Source organism: Schistocerca serialis, chromosome 5, assembly GCF_023864345.2.
Source record: "Schistocerca serialis cubense isolate TAMUIC-IGC-003099 chromosome 5, iqSchSeri2.2, whole genome shotgun sequence".
Classification (NCBI taxonomy): domain Eukaryota; kingdom Metazoa; phylum Arthropoda; class Insecta; order Orthoptera; family Acrididae; genus Schistocerca; species Schistocerca serialis.
Genome location: NC_064642.1, coordinates 317,840,964 through 317,862,310, shown reverse-complemented (window position 1 = coordinate 317,862,310; position 21,347 = coordinate 317,840,964). Strand labels below are relative to the sequence as shown.

At 44.6% G+C, this 21,347-nt stretch overlaps 1 protein-coding gene and 1 pseudogene across 1 annotated transcript in view; one reads left to right on the top strand and one right to left on the bottom strand.

Annotated features, from left to right (window-relative positions):
• LOC126481920 (neuroendocrine convertase 2) overlaps positions 1 to 21,347 on the bottom strand; it is a 1,488,910-nt gene that overhangs the window by 668,820 nt on the left and 798,743 nt on the right. The gene's annotated exons all lie outside the window — the stretch shown is intronic.
• On the top strand, positions 6,168 to 6,285 carry LOC126482737 (5S ribosomal RNA; annotated as a pseudogene).

The following is a 21,347-nucleotide window of genomic DNA, read 5'->3' as shown; positions in this document are numbered from 1 at the left end:
AAAGCGATCTTCCCGTCAGTGCCTATCGACAGGTACGGGATGGTGTTTATTTTTTATCTTGTTTTTAGGTTACTTTTATTATTTCTTACAGTTTTCCTTATACTCCTTATTTTCTTTCATTATTTTATTCTGGTTATTTCTTGTAATTCTAGCCTTTTTAGTTAAAACACCTATGATTTTGGTTCACTTTTGATTCAGAAATCTCGAAGAGACTCTTTAGTAACTGTACGAACATTAGTCGTCTGTGCTGAACGTTGTTATATCTACAGGACAATGTTGCAAACATTTTCGTGTTCTAGACAGCAGTGCAATCTGACACGTATGCATTTGTAGGTAGGTTGTAAGTAGAGGATTATTATTTGTCGCCAAGCTGCACGTCTTTCAGAAGTTCCGCGAGCGGACTGAATTATGTGATAGATTTCAACGTCGCTTGCAGGTTTCGTATCAGGCAGATTAACCAGAAACAGGCGGGCGGATAGATAAACTAAACAGCTTGCACCATTTCATGGGACTATGAGTCATTATCGAGCACACACTAAGCATATCATGGCCAGCTGGGCCTGTATCACATCTCCAAACGACTCAAACACGAGACCGATAGTAATTATCGTTAGTCTCTCCCATTGGTCCCTATCGACTGTCAGCGTTATGCAGAATGGAAATCAAATAATACTCCAAATGACGGCCGCCTTTGTCATTCGTGTGAACAGACAACACAGGACTGCGGGCAGGACATAAATGAGTTGTTATTGCAGGGCACATTAACTTGACCAGCTGGGCAGTATGTTAGTACGCATAATGCGATACGGAAATTAAACAATACAACACGACATCCCTGTATTCTCTCAAATTTTACTAAGTTGTTCATATTATCGTTTGTCGTCTTTTACGAGTCAAAACAGCGCATGTACTGCTACTGTAGAGGAAATGTACTTCAATGAGAAAAGATGGTAAAATCATTGTTTATACCTGTAAATAGCTCTCTTCAACGTTTAGCAGTTAAGTCCTATAAGATTTCACACACATTTGAACATTTTTTCACCCACTATTTTATCCCCATAGAGTTAAATTCCAAAAATGCTGAAACACGTATTTCTCTGCTTCTGACCGAGAAACGAAATATAAATTTTCAAAGGTGAAGCGTCAAAATCGCCTCAATAGTGACAGTTTTCAAAAAGCGCTCCATCCCCTGTTCCCCTATTTCGAAAAATCCCTTCTTAAACCACGCCTACAATACAGGGTGTTACAAAAAGGTACGGCCAAACTTTCAAGAAACATTCCTCACACACAAATAAAGAAAAGATGTTATGTGGACATGTGTCCGGAAACGCTTAATTTCCATGTTAGAGCTTATTTTAGTTTCCTCAGTATGTACCGTTCTTCCTCGATTCACCGCCATGATTTCATACGGGATACTCTACCTGTGCTGCTACAACATGTGTCTTTACAAGTATGACACAACATGTGGTTCATGCACGATGAGGCTCCTGCACATTTCAGTCGAAGTGTTCGTACGCTTATCAACAACAGATTCGGTGACCGATGGATTGGTAGAGGCGGACCAATTCCATGGCCTCCACGCTCTCCTGACCTCAGCCCTCTTGACTTTCATTTATGGGGCCATTTGGAAGCTCTTGTCTACGCAACCCCGGTACCAAATGTAGAGACTCTTCGTGCTCGTATTGTGGACGGCTGTGGTACAATACGCCATTCTCCAGGGCTGCATCAGTGCATCAGGGATTCCATGCGGCGGAGGGTGGATGCATGTATCCTCGCTAACGGAGGACATTTTGAACATTTCCTGTAAAAAAGTGTTTGAAGTCACGCTGGTACGTTCTGTTGCTGTGTGTTTCCATTCCATGATTAATGTGATGTGAAGAGAAGTAATAAAATGAGCTCTGCATGGAAAGTAAGCGTTTGCGGACCATGTCTACATAACATATTTTCTTTCTTTGTGTGTGAGGAATGTTTCCTGAAAGTTTGGCCGTACCTTTTTGTAACACCCTGTATAAGATTGGCACTTTCCAAATTTCAAGTTTCTTCCCATAGCGATTTGATCTGGGTGATAATGGGCCAGTCATAACATTGCCTCTTACGTTTTGAGATAGTTCAAAATAGCTCACTCTCTAACCTGCCTTCGGAATCCTATTCCGCTTGCACCATTTCCCGCTGATGCTGATGTTACGCCACATTCACATGATCAGAGATCCTTATCTTCTTCAATTCAATGACTCCCACTCAAAATAGACAGAGTCTTTGCATTTCTCTTTTATGATTGTCTAACTTCGCTGCCACATTTAGGCTTCCGAAATTCCACCACCTGACACGTAGAATGTTATCCTTTCGTTGGCTATTTAGTTTTTGTCTCGTTGTCAGCTCTCTTAGCAGTCCCGTTCCAGAGACCTGAATGGGGGACTCTTTCGGAATCTTTTGGCAACGGAGAAATCATCATGATTATTTTCCAATTACAGACCACTGGTGTCTTTGATACAGTAGTTTCCATTTGACTTCTGAATCGCCATGCTATAGATCATTACTGATTATTTCATCTTTTAGGGCAGTTTCTCACCATGTGGGCGAGAAAGTGCCCTGTCTCTTTCGGCTCCTCCACCCTCTTTGACGAGGCCGTTAACAGAACGCGTGTGACTCCTTAGGCTGAAAGTCTTGGGTCAACATTGCTGATGATTTTTATTTAAAATTTAAGTAGTGGCGTAGTGGCTGGCGTCAAACAAGGGACCCAGGATGCTTTCTCTCCAAATCAGTGCTTACAACAAACGCTACGTTATTCCGTGCTGCTTGAAGGCGTGATGGCACGTGGGTGGTGGCAGCCCATGAACAAATGTTTACAGTGAATGAGAACATGCCATGGCAACTGTCGAACAGATCTACAACGGCACTGGAAACACGAGGTATTGAGTTATCTTGATGACAGATGACGTCACAGAGATCTCGAAGTTATAGTGCACATGAGATATGTAACGCCTGCTGCGCAAATTACCTGCTATGCCAACCGGAAGTAATCGTATTATGTGCCTGGCTACGGAGAAACGACGGCTGATGATTGTAGCGTTTCCTCTGCAGCAGGTGCTTCACCTCTATCCTTATGACGACGCCTCCTTATGCTCATAACGTCCAACGTGGTGCTTGTTTGTTCAGTGTTGTTCGTAGCTCGCACCTTTGTCGGCGTGCCTCTCTGCTACCGCCAGCCGGAAGTTGTGACCGAGCGGTTCTAGGCGCTTCGGTCCAGAACCGCGCTGCTGCTACGGTCGCAGGTTCGAATCCTACCTCGGGCATTGATGAGTGTGATGTTATAGGTTAGTTAGGTTTAAGAAGTTCTATGTCTAGAGGACTGATGACATCAGATGTTAAGTCCCATAATGCTTGGAGCCATTTGAATCATTTGAACCATATTTTTGCTACCGTCAAAAAAGCTCCAACGGATGTCGCCGTGGTGGCAGTTTATGTTGGTCGAGATGTCCATGTGTGTACGTGTGTTGCTACAAACAAGGTCACTCTTGACCCGAGGTAAATAACGTGGCTGTACGAAGTTGCACGGCCGGACGAACAAGGCATCTGACTTGGGCGGTAATCACTTGAGATTGCTGGGACCCTGGAAGGTTTTGAGTGTGGCCCTCCTAAACCCATCGATTCCATTTTCGGACGTCTGCCGTGGAATCCCTAGTAAAGAGAATAGTGATGTCGCGTAACGAAAATTGTAGTCTTGATAAGATAGTATTATGCTGGCTTCAAATGTCTATATATGTTTTTAGACGTTTTCCCTCCTCAGACGGAGCCCTACACGATGTTTTCACAACCAGTCAGCATTTAAACGTGATTTATGAATGAGGAAAGCGCTGTATAAGCTTTCATTGTGTACGTACACAACGTAACAGGTGTTACTCATACATTCTAAGCTAAAATGCTTCTCATTTTTGTATCCAATTATGTACCGGGTGTTTATAATCAAACGGTCGGTATTCCTATTGTTGCAGTGCCGGCAGTGTACTTTGCAGGAGGCTGAAACATCGTAGGTATGTTTGTTAATCGGTGCGCTCGCGGAGTATGACGAAAAAAAAAAAGCTACTTTGTGCCACTAGGTGAACGTGTGGCACTTTAAGCAGTCAGAATGTGATGATGATGATGTGTGGCTTGTGGGGCGCTCAACTGCGCGGCCATCAGCACCTGTACAAAGCCCCAATTTTTTCACAATCCAAGCTAGCCACTGTCACGAATGATGATGATGAAATGATGAGGACAACACAAACACCCAGTCCCCGGGCAGCGAAAATCCCCAACCTGGCCGGGAATCGAACCCGGGACCAGTCAGAATGTGGTGTGGGTGCAGGAAAATGCGAGGAACTATCAAATACATGATAACGGTGGTTCTAGCACGTTTATTACGATACGGTCACGAGTTACAACATATGTTCAGAATTGTCCACCTACTTTTCAGCATGCTGGCTACGTAACACAGCATGGCCGGCAGTTTCTCAGAGCATATCCAATGTAATCAGAGATAGATGTTATCTTATGCCATCCTTCTGCTTAGCAACATTCCGGATACACCCCTGATAGACACGATCTTTCGGATATGCCAACAACCAGAAGTCAAATGGATTTGGGTCAGTGAACCTGGAAGGCCACACATCTCGCTATTTCCTAGAGATGAAGCGGCCGTTACCGCAGGTTTCACGAAGCAGATCTTTCAACTGGCAAGCGATATGTGGTGTCGCCCCATCTTGTATGAAGATAGTGATGTGGGCACAATTACACTCTTGCGAAGCTAGAATCACATGTTGCACAAGAAAGTCCTTATAATGTGCAGATATTACTTACACCTAAAAGGCCCACGACGTGTCATATCCTCGAAGGAAAAAGGGACCGAGAATGGAGGAATTTCTGAAACAACACACACTCACATAAGCAGAGAGCAGCGACGGATGCCGGAGTAGAATCTAACGTGCCTCAGGTCTCTGCATTCACGGCACCATGCAGAGTAAATTGTGCCTTGTCTGTCCGAAGAATATTCCCTGGCCTCCTGTCATCCACTACCATGCGTCCCAAAAAACAAAGGGCAAAGACATGGCGTTATAGCCTATCTGGGGCTTCATTGGGTGCACATTCTCAATCTTGGTTGGATACCAGTGTAAAATGCGCCGCAAATCTTTTGAACTGTTGAAGAAAGGAGAGAGAATTCCTGTGAGACAGCTCGAGCGCTGGCTGCAGAATCTGAGGCTTTTGCTGTCTGTTACAGATACAGCAACTTCATCAGCAACTACCATGGGAATGGGCCGCCTCTCTGTACCTGCTAGACCATTTAATTCACCTGTTTCTTCAAATTTATTTATTGACATGGTCCTGTTCACAGCTGTTTCTGTCGGCGATATCCTCACAGTGCTGCGCTGCTTTTGCTGCCGTTCAGACAAAACAACTTTACCAGCAATATTCTTAACTCATATTATCAACAATCACTTCCCAAAAGAAATAAATCCCTGGCGCCCAGAAACAAATAGCATACCGTCGGAATCCAGGAAACATTTCACAATCTGACTGCTTACAGGACCCTATTTTCAGCTAGTGGTAGAAAATGGAACTAATTTTTTTTTTCAGAACACTCTACGAGCGGAACAATTAATGAACATAAATACGATTTTTCAGCGTCTTGCGATGTATACACCACTCAGCACTTCAGCACTCAGAACCACTTATAATCGCCTGGAGTACACTTCATGAAAATTTTAGTTTTTTTGCAGGCAGTCTCCACGATGTCGCTATTTTTGTGGATTATAGTGTATTGCTTTCTTCTTCTTTTCTTTTGCGTGATATTCACGAGGGAAAAATTTAGAGAAATGGCATCTGATATATAGTGGTGCGAACAGTACATTCCGTATTCTAGCACTAAATGGATCATAAACGGATATCATCGTTTTGTCACGCAGACCGTACAGTCAAACGCAAAGGACAGACGTCAATATGCAGAGGATGGACAAAAATATGGAAACACTATGAGAAATGTATGCTTAATCATAAATGCATGAGCTAGCCAAGCCTGCAGGTTGTGTTTTTGTATTTCACTGTGCAATGTCATCAATGCGGTGTGTTAGTCATGGTCAGAGCTGAGTGTATGTAGTTACAAGCGAATTACTTCCAGGCTAAACGGATTCGAAGCCAACGGCCTTTCTGCAGTGGTAACACCGGTTCCCGTCAGATCGCCGAAGTTAAGCTCTGTCGGACTGGGCTAGCATTTGGATGGGTGACCATCCGCTCTGCCGAGCGCTGTTGGCAAGCAGGATGCACTCAGCCCTTGTGAAGCAAACTGAGGAGCTACTTGATTGAGAAGTAGCAGCTCCGGTCTCGTAAACTGACATGCGGCTAGGAGAGCGGTGTGCTGGAGTTTAGTTTTCAGTTTTAAATGAATTTGAATGTGAGCAAATTGTTGGTGCTGATATGGTCGGTGCTTCCGCGACCAACGTAGCCAAAGTGTTTGGTGTTTCGAGAGACACTGTATTGAAGTTTTATACTGAATAAAGGTAAGGCGGAAAACATCATCTGCTGTCACAACGCGGATAAAGGTTTGTGTTGAGTTATCGTGTCAGACTGCCATTGAAGAGGATTACGACCAAAAACTGTAGACTGTAGAACTGAATGTCGCACTCGAGAACCCTGTCAGAACTATATATATATCCCACGAAAGGAGCTCTATAAGCACAGCATTACAGAGCGAGCTGGAATTTCAAAACCACTCAACAGCGATGCAGATACTCGTAATAGTAAAACATGGTGCTGAAGCCATAAAACCTGGAGTATGGACCAATGGAAGAATGTCATTTGGTCACATGACTCTTGTTTCATACTGCTTTCAACTTCTTGGCGAGTTTACGTCCTAAGAGTGAAACATAGCGAGGTGTTCGGTGATAATTTTGGAAGCCATATCGTGCTATTCATGGGCCGCACAGTTACAGTCTTTGTCATCCAATGGTGACGCCATGTTTCAAGACGACAGCACGCATGTTCACACGGCTCGCGTAGTTCAGGGATGGTTTTGTGAGCACGAGGATGAATTTTCGCATGTTCCATGACCACCACAATCATCAAATCTCAATATTAATCAGTGTTTGTCGTCTACTTTGTAGAGAAGAGTGTGTGATCGCTATCCACCTCCATCATCGTTACCTGAATTTTCTACTGCTTTGCAGGAAGAGAGATACCGTTGAAAACCATGTAAAGCATGTGGTTATCCATTCCGCGACAACTGAAATCTGTTATGAACGCCAAAGTTTTCTTGCACCGTTTTAGACATAGTAATGTATTGTGTTTGTGGTGTTTCCATAATCTTAGTCCCATTCAAAAAGCAGTCACATACGTTTACTGTCCCGATAGAATGGCTTTGCGTCTAACGTTAAACATAAAAAATACAGACACTCTACTAACTCCATGATCTCTGAGCAACAGTCCACACTTTGCAAAGAGTTGTTCTACTTCACGTAGTTCTAGGTCACCACTTGTAGGTATCTGAAATTATTGTTAATATCATCAGGAGTGATTACGAACTTCCATTTGCAACAGAAAAGTTGACGATCTCAATCTTCTCGGCTCACTGTACGGCGTGAAAACTGCACTGCAAACTAAGCTTGAATAATACACCCTATTTAGTAAATTTTTGAATTATAACTGTGTCTGCATTGTCTATACCTTCCTTTCCCTTTATTTACGTTCCACCTAGCAACGCTTGGAGGATGACTCAGTATTTCAGTTCTCGGGCGCCTTCAGAGAGCTTCATACTTGCGGTTAGGTTCATACACTTCTTTGATAATCGTTTTTAAAGGCGTGAGGAGTTAATTAAAACCTGTTGAGAAGCCGCAGGATTTTGTTTCACTCACATCAAAGCTGCCTGAGTCTTTCACCCACAGCCTGTGTCACCCGCCAAAGCAGTCCTCTACGGGAGAGGACACTTTACGTTCAGCAGGTCTTTCTGACTGATGCTGTCACTCTTTTTGAGGAGCAACACCTGTTTCATAAACAGCAACGTTGCTATTGACTTCCGAGTGGATGTACGAGATACATCGAGGAACAGTCTCCGCACAGAATGGAACGGTAATCATAATACAAGTTGCTTGTCACAGTCTTAGCTTTCAAATTTTTTTTTTCTTCTACAAACAATGGTTCATAATCATACCTATAATATGAAATTTCCTGGCAGATTAAAACTGTGTGCCGGAACGAGACTCGAACTCACGATGTTTGCCTTTGACGGGCAAGTGCTCTACCAACTGAGCTACCCAAGCACAGCTCACGACCTCTCCTCGCAGCTGTAATTCCGCCAGTACCTCGTCTCCTACCTTCCAAACTTTACAGAAGCTCTCCAGGGAACCCTGCAGAACTAGCACTCCTGGAAGAAAGGATATTGCGGAAGTATGGCTTAGCCAGAATGAAATTTTCACTCTGCAGCGGAGCGCGCGCTGATAAGAACCTTCTTGGCAGATTAAAACTGTGTACTGGACCGAGACTCAAACTCGGGACCGCAGATGGTAGAGCACTTGCCCGCGAAAGGCAAAGGTCCCAACTTCGAGTCTCTGTCCGGCACACAGTTTTAATCTGCTAGGAAGTTTCATATCAGCGCAAACTCCACTGCAGAGTGAAAATTTCATTCTGGGTACTTCAAAGATGTTCCGTACCAAGAGATCGATTGCTGAAGGTATCACAGTCTTTCACTAGCTGAGAAGGGATGTCTTAAGTGATTTACCTTGGTGAAATGAAGCGGTGGTCAACAGCAGGTGAGAGCGATCATTTGTTCCCTGTGTGCATGCGCATTTGAATCTCAGAAAGCAGTATAGTGGAGTTTGTTATAGTCATTTGCTGTCGGAGTTTCCAAGTAGGGACCTGTTGCAGCTGCGCTAGAGAGAGCGATGTATTAACTTGCTTTCAAGGTGCTTTCTGATGCGACGACTAAAAAGTGCCGAGCGGTTCTAAGCGCTTCAGTCTGGAACCGCGCGACCGCTACGGTCGCAGGTTCGAATCCTGCCTCGGATATGGATGTATGTGATGTCCTTAGGTTAGTTAGATTTAAGTAGTTCTAAGTTCTAGGGGACTGATGACCCCAGATGTTAAGTCCCATAGTGCTCAGAGCCATTTGAACCATTTGAGTAACAAGTGTAAGCTAGCAAAAAAAAATAAGGCAAATGGCTCTGAGCACTATGGGACTCAACTGCTGTGGTCATCAGTCCCCTAGAACTTAGAACTACTTAAACCTAACTAACCTAAGGACATCACACACATCTATGCCCGAGGCAGGATTCGAACCTGCGACCGTAGCGGTCACGCGGATCCAGACTGTAGCGCCTAGAACCGCTCGGCCACTCCGGCCGGCTGTAAGCTAGCACCCTGCACCTTGGTGTTATATTGTTAGCAGCATTGTTAGGTCTTTAATGTGCATTTACTTATGTTCAGACTTTTCGTTCGTTGTTCAGTGAGGTGGGTATTTCGAGGAACATAGCACAAAATCGGTTTTTCATTGATTCAATCGAATAATAGCCTTGCTGAATTCATCACACACTCATTTGGATAAATTTTTACATCATTTTTCATTCCGTATAGAATTTCTAGTTGTTTTGTTCTTTGCTTTGTTAAATGATTTTTTTGGTGCCTTTAACTGACGTTTTCCTTATTTAATGTACGATCCTACAATTTCGGTCTTAGGTTATTTTCAAGTTTCTTACACGGAACCGCTATACACTGAATAAATTTGTGTCACTTACGAATGTAACATGTGAACAAATCATAGCCCAAGATATACTGGGAGGGTTATGACTTCTTTATAGAAGATTAGTTAATGGTTCATTATGCCATACACATCTTCGTTCCTGTTTTATAATTATGACTGCATGTGATTGTTATAAAATTAATTGGAAATTTTGTTAGTTAATATGAGAACACGTTACTTTTGCGCAGTTGATGCATAGTTCTTATATAGAAGTCGATGTTTCCAGCGTGGAAATGCGAGGAAGAGAATAACTTATTCCACAGATAATTCGTTAATGATTATGGTCTTCGCTCTTATGCATATTTACTTACTGTTCGTTGTCGTTGTGAATATGACTGCATGTAATTTTCACAAAAGTAGTCTGAAATATATTATGGGAGCACGTCTGTTATGAACAGTTGTTATAAGGATGTTTTATGTAAAGTCGATGTATTCAGTACATATAGACTGTGGTTGACGGTTGTTATTACTTCATGTGAATGTAAAATATTGAGATACATTCAGTTAAATTGAAGCTATGGCGTATAGTTTACAATTCGGGCATATACTTGTTTATAGGTTTGCTCTCACAGTAGTACGCATACTTTCATGTACTCAGAACAGCAGACAAAAGGGTTCTTCCCCTTACAAGGTATTTACCATTCGTTAAAAAATGCTGTTGTCACTATTTTACTCTGATTAAAAGGCAAGTGCGTGAACGCAAACACCGAGAACCGCACGAAAATGTTCTTAGAACGTAAGTCGCTCGTCCCAAGAACAGTAAAATGAGTCATTCGCATGCTAAACACAGCTGTTTTCCGCTATCGCTATCCAGCGGAGGAATGTTGTACCTACACTAACAACTACTTTGGTTGTATGATTAGTATATCTGCAGTATGAGATCGTCTTTTGGAGTGCTCTACTGTAGGTTAAATTGTAAAGAGTATACATCGGTGTCAAGAGGCAAACTGATATTATGCATGTCGCCATAATTTCAGACAAAATTACAACTAGCTAAGTGTGGAAATGTAATCGAAGCCAAGGATGTGGAGTTCACGAATATGTTATAGAGCATAATAATTCGTAAGTAAAATGGCCATGATGAATAAATGCAAAAAGATATGTTGGATAAGTAACCTGAAGTTGGCTCGTCCAACAATATAAGACCACAGGCAACAGGAGACCTCAAGTGGGGGTGAGTAGGAACCATCTGTACCAAAAATGTCAGGGACCAGTAAGTTACAAAATACTGATTACAACATACTGAACTATTACAATCATGGCTTCAGCTCCCTTAGCAAACTTACAAGCGTTATTATGTGCATTAGAAGTAAATCAAACTACAAGGTAAAATAAGATTAATTTAGTAGCGAGATCGAGCTCACTTCAAGGGAAATAGACTTCCACAATTAAAAGCTTTAAAAGACTAAGTAATGTCACAATTTGATAGGGCGAGGGTGTTTCGATCTGCTGTGAACTACTGTCATCTGCAAATGTAGGCGTCTCAAGCGACTGGCCTGGATAATTTCACGGCTTAGATTATTTTTATCAACAGAGTTAATAGTGAATACGACACTTCTTCCAGGCATATTGCTACTTTAGTCAAACGTAACAACATACAAGGAGATCATAGTATTCGTGAGAAGGCGCAAGAGTTTGTCGAAGCAGTGGATGAGTATGTAACAGACTGGAGTACGGCAAAGAAAATATTTGGAACAGTGGCCAGCTCAATTATGAAATGTCTTCATTTTGAACACTATGTGTTATAATCTGTGCATAGCTCAGATGTCCAACTGATGGGGGTCTATCAATGAGTGGTAGAGTAGCTAATAGGTCCGTATCTGTTTTCAAGAGCCACAAGGCACTTTTTGGCAATATTATAAAGAAACATGAAACAATATGTGAACCGGAGGTCAGCAAAAAAATGACGAAAGAGAATATGAAAATTTTTCTAACTACAGTCCTTGTCGCACGTCTGTGTGACGATGCGAAGAACCTAATGTTGCATAATTTCCGGTTAGAGTATGAAGATCGTACTATGCTGGATGAAAGTTTCCTGAAGAAGGATGATAGGCTCAACCTACTTTCGGTAAGGATAACAACGTTTTGCCAACCTCTTGCTAGGCAATATAAGCTCCACAAGAGAAGAATAATTGATTTTGTAACTCTAGAATGTGATAAACCGCAAGTAAAGTTACACCATCATCACGTCATCTTCTGACTTCACTTTGAACTATGTCCACCCCTGGTAGCTGAGTAGTCAGCGCGACAGAATGTCATACCTAACGGCCCGAGTTCGATTCCCACCTAGGTTGGAGATATTCTCCGCTCAGGACCTGGGCGTTGTGTTGTCCTTATCATCATCATTTCATCCTCATCGACACGCAAGTCGCCGAAGTGGCGTCAACTCGAAAGACTTGCACCAGGCGAACGGTTTACCCGACGGGAGGCCCTAGCCACACAGCATTTCACTTTGTGCTATACAATCAACTTTCGGCCCCGAAGTACATTTGAAAGCACAAACAATGGTCGTTGCTGAAATCTGAATTATCTTCCGTATTACGAAGGCGCCAATCACATTACGGGGCGTTCGGATCCACTCATAAAAGTAAAGGCACTTGTAACGATAAGTGTAGTAGATGGTATAACACATTTTTGACACTTATCACCAGGTGAACCCTTTAAAAGTATACAAGTTAACCTGCCCTGAGTCATTCGTAGCATCCTAGACCTAGTAAAGACACATCATTTCATGATGTACAGTCAAGAGTTGTAGAAATATCTAAATACTGGGAACTGTAGCATAATACATTCGTAGCTCGTAGTATAGTTGACCGTCTAGTACCTAACAGCCTAGCGACAAATTTGATTCGACTCTGCTTAGTACAATTTTTTGCGTAACTCGGTTAGTTTGTTTTATCATTATAAATGAGGAAATTAATAGAACGAACAGTTCATGGTTCTTATTCAGATATATGGCTTCTTTACCACTTAATAGCACGTACAAAGGACTTCAAATTGAGTGACTGTTTGCCGTCTGCGAGGAAGGAAGTCTGGGGTAATAAATCTCTCATTTTCTGTCACGTTCTTCCCAGGGAGCTAGGGAGACGTTCCATAGGTCACTATTGTTTCTTAGCGATGGGTCAGGCCAATTTCCTCACAAAGTCCTTTTCGTCTTTGCAAACATATTTTCAAAAGCGCTTAGGTCTGATGAAGAATGTAGCCAATTGAGACGAGCAATCTTGTTCTGTTCTGCAAACCACTCTTGCTGCAAGCAGCGATGAGACCATGATGTTACTTATGAGATCGCTATACTGGTCGGAATCCAGCCGATTATCTATGCTGTGAAGCATTCCAAACCACTAGAACACGTCCAGACCCAAACAACTATGACACACGGTCACTGCGGGATGATTCAGGGATGTATTTGAAGTCGAAATGGGTTCCTGCGGCCTATACACTTCTCCTAGACCATTACTCGTTGCGGACAGTAACGATTCGTCAGTAAATATCACGTTCTGCCTGTCGCGACCGACATTGTCCATGTCAGATCCTAACAGGTGGAGTCGATGATTACCATGGAGCCTCTCCATGATGACCGCACTTTTGCTAAGTAGTCCGGCTTCCCAAAGTCAACGCAGAACCATATACACCGATCTGGGAAACGCATTGGTACGTTTCAACTTCACCGCTTTTAATAAAAGGTTTTGCTGTGTCTTGTTGAGGATCACTGTCGTGGTCAGGTACTGTTTCATGTCAATCTCCAGTTCCCACATGCCTGATGCATTCTTCAGTATCTCGATAACGTTTTAGCCGTCGATGCGCATTGCGCTCAGGAATGCCTTACCATGCCCAGCCTGTGACGCTGTCAAATGCCCTTCCCACAGAGGAGCAATGACGCGGTCACGAACAGCCTGCTGACGATGAGGCATGGCGTACAAATAATAACTCGAATGATAGCGATGTGGTGCATAAATCTGACCTTGTTCGTGTACTGTCATTGGCTATTACAGAGCTATTGGCGTGTTTACAGATCTACAGGGTGACAGTTATTGAACTGGGAATTAGCATGCGCTGTATGGCTTGTCTTAGCGACGAAGCCCCCTTTCATTTGGATGGGTCCGTTAACAAGCAAAAGTGGCGCATTTGGGGGGCTGAGAATCCGCATTTGGCGATCGAGAAGTCTGTTCACCCTCAGCAGGTGATTGTTTGGTGTGCAGTGTCCAGTCACAGAATAATCGGTGCTGTATTACTTGGTGGTGGTGCTGGTTAGTGTTTAACGTCCCGTCGACAACGAGGTCATTAGAGACGGAGCACAAGCTCGGGTTAGGGAAGGATTGGGAAGGAAATCGGCGTGCCCTTTCAAAGGAACCATCCTGGCATTTGCCTGAAACGATTTGGGGAAATCACGGAAAATCCCGAATGCGAGTCCAGTGTGCTAACCACTGCGCCACCTCGCTCGGTGTGTATTACTTGTGGCACGGTGACTACCGGACGGTACGTGAAGGTTTTGGAAGATGATTTCATCCCCATTATACAAAGTGACGCTTATTTCGACAAGATGTGGTTCATGCAAGACGGAGTTCGATCCCATCGAAGCAGCAGAGTGTTTGGTGTCCTGGAGGAGCGCTTTGGGGACCGCATTCTGGCTATGGGGTACCCAGAGGCCACTGGCATGGGTCTCAATTGGTCGCCTTATTCTCCAGATCTGAACACATGCGACTCATTTCTGTGGGGCTATATTAAAGACATGGTTTACAGCAATAACCCCAAAATCATTGCTGACCTGAAAACAGCCATTCGGGAAGTCATCGACAGAATCGATGTTCCACACTTCAGCGGGTCATGCAGAATTTCGCTATTCATCTGCGTCATATCATCGCCAATGATGGCAGGCGCATTGCACATGGATCTGAGCACTATGGGACTTAACTTCTGAGGTCATCAGTCCCCTAGAACTTAGAACTACTTAAACCTAACTAACCTAAGGACAACATACACGTCCATGCCCGAGGCAGGATTCGAACCTGCGATCGTAGCGGTCGCGCGGTTCCAGACTGAAGCGCCTAGAACCGCTCGGCCACCCCGGCCGGCGCATTGCATATGTCATAACCTAAATCCGAGTATATGTAGAGACGTTTACATGTTAAATATAGTGTGTATACGCCGTGGTTTGTAAGTAATTTACAATTTTTTCATACAGTTCAATAATTGTCACCCTGTAATGAAACAGGCAGTCTATTCCCGTGTAGTATAAATGAAACTGTGTCTCACGCATTGTGTCAAATGAGGTAGTAAATTTTTCGACTCCTGGCAGCCCATTTCCTAACAGAAGTGAGTGTCAATGCTCTATAGCCAAAATTCCGTCACATCTGTGGGAAGTCAGCTGCACATCATCGAAATGTGTTTCATGCAGTATGACTGACGGCTTTATGGACAACGACTTGTTGAACAACAAGAATGTGTCCCTTGTAGAAAAACACCACACACGATGAGCCGTGCGTGGCTTGCGCACATGCCATCTCTTATTTTACATCCTGGTTTTTTCGTGTTGGCGCCTGGTTATGTTAGTTTCAATTTCTGTTGTCACTGAGTCCCTTCTTTGTCTGCCTGTCAGCGGCAGAAGCAGCGCCTATTGATATAACCCTCACATGTTTTCTTTGCTGCACTGTTATTACTTCCCGGTTGTCGTCTGTCGTGGAGTCAGTTGGAATGTGTCAGGTGGACAGTTGGGACCTGCCAGTCATGGAGTTGGAACGCGGCACTAGTTCAATCGGGTTGGAGCAGCAGTGAGGCGTGGATGTCCATGACCGTCCGACCGTTGTCGCCACGCAACGCTTGAGTCGGGGACGGTCTTCGTGGATCGTCGGTCGGTCGTCCTACTAAACGACGTGAATTGGCTCGCCGATCGCTTATGGGTTGGCTGTGTGTGTGTATCGATTCCCAGTTTGTCTTCGTGATTGTACAGCCACTGCTGAGTGTCGTTCAAATCTTCGTGCAAGTGTTTGTGAAACTGTGTGTGTAGTTGGTGTCATTTCCACTGACAACTTGTTTTAAATGTTGTCGGCGTACTGGCAGCGAGTCGGTTGATTGGAGCGGATCAGTAAGCAAGTATCCGTGCGGCGCAGTCGGCCGGGCCCGCTGGGGGTCTCTATACAGTGTCGGAGTGTGTGAGGGCTGTTCCGAGTGTTACGAGGTTCGTGGCTCACCGACCCAGGACACGAAAGTTGAGTGGTGATTTAATTACTGAAGCCACGTCTGTTCACGTTGTCCCCTTGGGTGGTGGTTCGCTGTTGGTGGTATTCCTGGGAGCAACAGCAAGTGTTCGAGTGGGTGAAGATTTAGCCACCGTGTGGTGGAATGAACTAAATTTGTCGGTTTGAAATTCAAGTGCACCAGCGGAATTTTCTGCCTTGTGGCCGTTAGTGTTCCGGTTATCTTCCCTGGTCAGGACTCTACAGCACGTGTTTAATGTAAGCACTGCAAATTCAGCCATAATGCAGACCGAACACATAATAAGGCAGCAGCACGGTGTAAACATTCACATTACCTACCTTAACAGGAAACATTATACCATGAACAACTCGACGGAACGCTGCCAAACTCATCGTCCCGTATTTCTGTGACTGGTGTGCAGGGTGGTCAGAGACAGTCTGAAAAGCTTGTAGGGGTGTTGTAGGGTAGGTTGTGCTGAGAAGTAATTGTTAAAAAGAATCCCAATGTTGCGCTTTTTCCGATTTAATTAGCACTAAAGTTAGCCATTTAGATCGTTACACACACAAACCCAAGCAGCCAAATAGAGACGGTGTTGCCAAATGTGTTCTTAGTTTGCTTAGCTAAAAATAATAATAAAAAAAATTTAAAAAAATAAATATTGGACGGTACCCATTCCTACAGACGTTTGCAGATGGTTACGTACGATACTGCAGTTCCCGTGTTATTCCGAATTACCTTGTTATGTTGCTTCGGTCATGCGTGCATGTCCGGCGGAACATTAGATCGCAGTTCGGAATAACACAGGCACTGCAATATCGTACTTACCCGCCGACACCGGGCAAGCGGCTTTCAAGTCGAATGTCTTCCCTGCACGGGAATAGTACGAGTAGAGGTTGCATACGTAGTTGGCGACACATGGAAGTTTGGGTCCGACCGTGAGTCGTGCTCGGGTAGCCAAATGATAAGGCGACCGCTCGCGGTAATTTGGAAATCTGGGTTTGAGTCCCTGGAATTAGTGCCCCAGGGCCCCAGCAGTGAAGAAACTCCATAACATTTTTTTTTTCAGGAAGGTGTTTTACGGCCTGTTCAAGATACTTGAGCTCTCACTGCATATGGGTGCTTCGCAAAAGCTTCGCTCTGTAACCTAGGACAAGAAAATGTGACTCATCACTGGAAAATACACATTTCTGTCATTGGAGGTCCAAGAGTTTTATATTGTGGCCGATGCCAATTTTATTCTTCTTTTTAGATTCATGGCACATGTTAACAGTTGTTTCTTTATCGGCTTTCGTCCCTTCCGCCCACAATCAAGGAGTCTACTCCGTACCGTTGAAGAGTCAGTTCGACCCCAGTAGCGAATAAATCTCTGTGAAGGTCCTTAATTGTCTTATGAGGATGAATTCTGCTGCTTATAAGTACAGTTTTGTCTGTTATAGGAGTGGGATTTTTCTTTTCGTCAGCATGTGCCTCTTCTGTTCGGAGACAATGATGTAGTATTACTACCTTCCCTAATAAGTCTTGAAACACTAGATCTTCAGCCGGCCGGGGTGGCTGAGGGGTTCTAGGAGCTTCAGTCTGGAACCGCGCGACCGCTACGGTTGCAGGTTCGAATCATGCCTCGGACATGGATGTGTGTGATGTCCTTAGGTTAGTTAGGTTTAAGTAGTTCTAACTTCTAGGGGACTGATGACCTCCGATGTTGTCCCATAGTGCTCAGAACCATTTGAACCACTAGATATTCCCACACCAACAACAGAGACAATGTTTCTTGCAATCATGTATGTATGTTCATGAAGAGCAGCTATTTCTGTCCACTTCTTAGATGAAATGTTCATTTTAACACAATCATCAAGTTCACCTGTCTAGAATACAGAAATGACACACGCTTTGACCTCACTTACAAGCACTCAACGGAACTGGAGCTGACTTACAATCGTTGTTCATAGTGAAGACAACAACAGTCGGCCAAGAGTGCAACAGTTGGCGGATAAAATTGGTAGCAGCTAACTAACTTCAGTTCCTTGCATAATATGAAATCTCCGTCCGAACAGGCCTCGGAAGGCTCAGCGGTGCTGACGGACCGCCGTGTCATCCTCAGCCTATTGGCGTCACTGGATGCGGATATGGAGGGGTATGTTGTCGGTTTTTCGTGACCGGAGCCGCCGCTCTTCAGTCAAATAGCTCCTCAATTTGCCTCATAAGAGCTGAGTGTACCCCGCTTGCGATCATCGTTCGGCGGACTGGACGGCACCCATCCAGCACTAGCCAAGCCCAAAAGGGCTTAACGTCGGTTCTCTGACGGGTACCAGTTTGACCACCGCGGCAAGGCCGTTGGCTTGTACAATACGAGCTTCTCCCTATTAATTTACATACTACTGTAGATTCAGGACAACATTTGAAACACGGGAATACACAGACAAAGCGTCATCCGAACCGTCGGGAAAACACTACGGGAAGCTGGGTTGACATTTCGAGATTGTCATGTGTCGTTAACCCCTGACACCACACCACAGACAACAGACGTTTTTTTTGTGTGGAGCCTGAGTTGACTGTGACAATGAGTGTGAGGTGTTCAGGCGGCACTTTATTCTTTTGTGGCGGTAATATCGGCACCAACGTGTCCCTAGACGGCGTGGTGAAAGGTCACGGGAAGCAGAGCTTCTCGAAATCCATATTGCGTATGACAATAGGATTTAGAAGTTAATACACTATGTGATCAAAAGTATCCAGACGCCCCCAAAAAACATATGTTTTCATTATTAGGTGCATTGTGCTACCACATACTGCCAGGTACTCCGTATCAGCGACCTCAGTAGTCATTGGATATCGTCAGAGAGCAGAATGGGGCGCTCCGCGGAACTCACGGACTTCGAAAGTGGTCACGTGATTAGGTGTCACTTGAGTCATACGTCTGTACGCGAGATTTACACACTCCTAAACATCCCTAGGTCCACTGTTTCCGATGTGATAATGAGGTGGAAACGTGAAGGGACACATACAGCACAAAAGCGTACAGGACGACCTCGTCTGTTGACCGACAGAGGCCACCGACAGTTGAAGAGGGTCGTAATGTGTAATAGGCAGACATCTATCCAGAACATCACACAGGAATTCGAAACTACATCAGGATCCAATGCAAGTACTATGATATTTAGGCGGGAAGTGAGAAAACTTGGATTTCATGGTCGAGCGGCTGCTCATGAGCCATACATCAGATCGGTAAATGCCAAACACGGCCTCTCTTGGTATAAGGAACGTAAACATTGGACGACTGAATAGTGGAAAAACGTTGTGTGGATTGACGAATCACGGTACACAATGTGGCGATCCGATGACAGGGTGTGGATATGGCGAATGCCCGGTGAACGTCATCTGCCAGCGTGTGTAGTGTCAACAGTAAAATTCGAAGGCGTTGGTGTTGTGGTGTGGTCGCATTTTTACGGATGGGGCTTGCACCCATTGTTGTTTTGCGTGTCACTATCACAGCACAGGCCTGAATTCATGTTTTAAGCACCTTCTTGCTTCCTACTGTTGAAGAGCAATTCGGGGATGGCGACTGCATCTTTCAACACGATCGAGCACCTGTTCATAATGCACGGCCTGTGGTGGAGTGGTTACACGACAATAACACCCCTGTAATCGACTTGTCTGCACATAGTCCTGACCTGAATCCTATAGAACACCTTTGCGATGTTTTCGAACGTCGACTTTGAGCGAGGCCTCACCGCCCTACGTCGATACTTCTCCTCCTTGCAGCACTCCGTGAAGAATGGGCTGCCATTCCCCAAGAAACCTTCCAGCACCTGATTGAACGTATGCCTGCGCTGGAGGAAGCTGTCATCAAGGCAAAGGGTGGACCAACACCATATTGAATTCCAGCATTACCGATGGAGTGCGCCACGAACATGTAAGTCATTTTCAGCCAGGTGTCCGGATACTTTTTATCACATAGTGTAGTTGAAAGAATGATGAATGCTTGTAGTGCGCCCTAAACCTTTTCTCATATCTTTAATGAACAAATATCAAATGGCATATTCCAGTAGCGTAATGCAAGAGCCCACACTGCAGTTCAAACCACAAACACCTCGGGGCATGTAGTGTCCTTTAGTATTGTCATACCCTTCTGAAACAGAATACCAAACGAGATATTACACTAGGGTGATGCAATACATCACACTGCTGTTCACATAATAAACACCTTGCAGGATGTACGAGTCTTGATAGAATATTCGGATGTACATCACCAACATCAGTTAAAGATACGACCTCCACGAGCATGAATACACTCTTGTATTCATTATGGAATGGTAGCAAACAGCCACCGAATGTCATCTTCTGGAATTTTTTTGCTACAGTTGTGTTCGTGACAAATTAGTACGGAAGATGGATTGTAAAATATTCTAAGTTCAAACAGCTGACGTTACTCAGTCACGCGCTAGTATCAACAGCCACCACCAAGGAAGTGTTAACATTTCCACACCCTTACTCGGTCAGGAAGACAGCAACCTCGAATTTCGTGTGTGCGACAGCGAGCGAGTTTTGCAGGGAATGGTTAGTAGAATGCAGATCTAACTGCTTTCGTAACGTTATGTAAGAGACACTAGGTAGAACGCAGCATCGCCTGGGAGGGGTTTGATTAAGGCTTAAGGACACTGTAACAAACTCGTTAAACAAATGTAGTTCAACTGAAGACGCTGACAACTCGTGTAGAGCAGATACTATTCGGGCTTTAAAAATGACATCGTAGGGCGGAGCTTTCCTTGATGACATAAATACTCCACCACCACTAGCCTAGAACACTCGATCAGTAGACTCGATGGCGTTCACGTTATTCGCAGTCGATTCTCTGATTATGTTGTGGCAACATCTTATGTGTGGGACTTTTCTAGTGTTTGTCTTACACTTTCTGCCTTACGAGAAGATCAGCTATCTGCAGCCACAGATAATGAAGTCCAGCGTCCAGTATTGAAGTCAGCACAGCAGCCAGCACTGATGGGTAGCCCAGGGGTCTACCAATATGTTTCCGGTCCAGGGCAGAAGCTGCTATAACTCCAGCGTCGCACGAGTCTGACGGCCTACCGTACCGGTGGGCCAGGTTCAGCATTCACCGTGATATCATGGCATCCGACATCGCGGTCCGTCTGATGGGACAATACGAGCAATGATCTGAGAGAGACTGAGCACTCCGCGGTACGGCGTGTGAATCAAACACACACGTTGCGGTCACCGCAGGGCTACCCAAGGGGCGAACCTACCTCGCCAGCGGGCGGTAAGCAGCCACACAGCGACGTCCACTCCGAGCTGATTCAGCGTCCTCGGCGGCATTGAGCCTGCTGTTGCACCCAGCGGATTCCTCTCCGGATTATGTAGCCACCAGCCATCGCATAAGACG